The sequence below is a fragment of the Cyprinodon variegatus genome, unplaced genomic scaffold, assembly GCF_000732505.1.
Source record: "Cyprinodon variegatus isolate N-32 unplaced genomic scaffold, C_variegatus-1.0 Scaffold842, whole genome shotgun sequence".
Lineage (NCBI taxonomy): Eukaryota > Metazoa > Chordata > Actinopteri > Cyprinodontiformes > Cyprinodontidae > Cyprinodon > Cyprinodon variegatus.
The window spans coordinates 38604-39906 of NW_015151295.1; the positions used below are offsets into that span (position 1 = coordinate 38604).

Sequence of the window (1303 nt, forward strand, 5' to 3'; positions counted from 1 at the left end):
ATTACCAAAAGCCGGTGTAGGTGCTAGCTCTGCTCGAGGCCCCGCCCCTTCTTATGACGTCGTTATATGGCAACTCCACTCGGACAAACTGTATTATACCCGTTTATTTAGGGTAAAATATCTTTTTTGGGTTCTCAACATATTATTACCTATATTTGCTATATTTTACGTTTCATCGATGATCTAAAGTAGCCAAAAGTAGAAAACGATCATTGTCAGTCTTGAAAGAAAGTGCTGCGTTCTAAGACTGAGCTCTGCAATTTAACAAGGTGACAAAAAAGTCTCAACTAATTTTTATTCTTTTATTAAGATCTAAGGGCAGTGGAGGACAAATGTGACATCTTAAAAAATAACTTTGGTAGAGATTTTAGACAAATAAAACAGTTATTTTATTTGTAGAAAATGAACGGTTGTTGACACAAAGTTAAAAGTAGTGTAGCTTAATGTGGCTAACTGACCATGCTAAAACCCGCTAACCTGTTAGCTCTCCCCCTTTATATCATGGACTAACAGTTACTTTGTTCAACATAAACAGTTTTTTTTTCAGTTTTGTTATCGATCAGGTAAAAATTAATTGGTCAGTTCCCGACTCGGCACACTGACGCTGTGTGATGTTATCGTTGTCTGGGCAACCACTATATTTAACAGCATGTGGCAACATTCATCATGCAGTGTAACGTCACTGGCATGAAGCAGGACCCGACAGCCAGACACAGAGGTCATTGTGGATGAGGTTTTTGAGCTAATCCAGATGCATGTGTACAGCGGTGAACTCTATGGAACTTTAGCATTGGCGCCACCACTCTGTGATTATCGTGTTTCTATCATTACCAATCAATTACACTTTACACTGTAATTTCCCTCTGGGATTATTAAAGTATGTCTGATTCTGATTTATTATGAAAGCCATATTAGTCAGTTATGGAATATTTTCCAAAAACAGACATTAAACAGCTGGTTTATAAACTATAGATCTCCTGTCAGTGATATATTCTTTAAAGTCGTAGGGAAACTGCTGTCCCAACGGTTGTAGTTCCGAATTCTCCAGAGTGGTGCACGACTTTACACGAATGAATAAAGTGAATGTGATCGGAGCAACTTAGTGCTAGTAGGTTCCCAATGGGAAATTCCATTGGGACCAAGTAGCACTAAATTGGTGACTTAGAAACGACACTGTCAAGGAACGCTATGGACAGAGGAAACATGCAAGAGGAGGAGAGTTTAGTGTCGGAGGTCATGGATGAGTCTCCTCCATCATCCATTTTTTATTTAGAGGAGAAAAGCGGGGACAAAATTGTTTTGG

The 1303-nt window shown here is 39.0% G+C and overlaps 1 pseudogene; it reads right to left on the bottom strand.

Annotated features, from left to right (window-relative positions):
• Window positions 1–1303, bottom strand: part of LOC107099155 — a 35152-nt pseudogene that overhangs the window by 13440 nt on the left and 20409 nt on the right.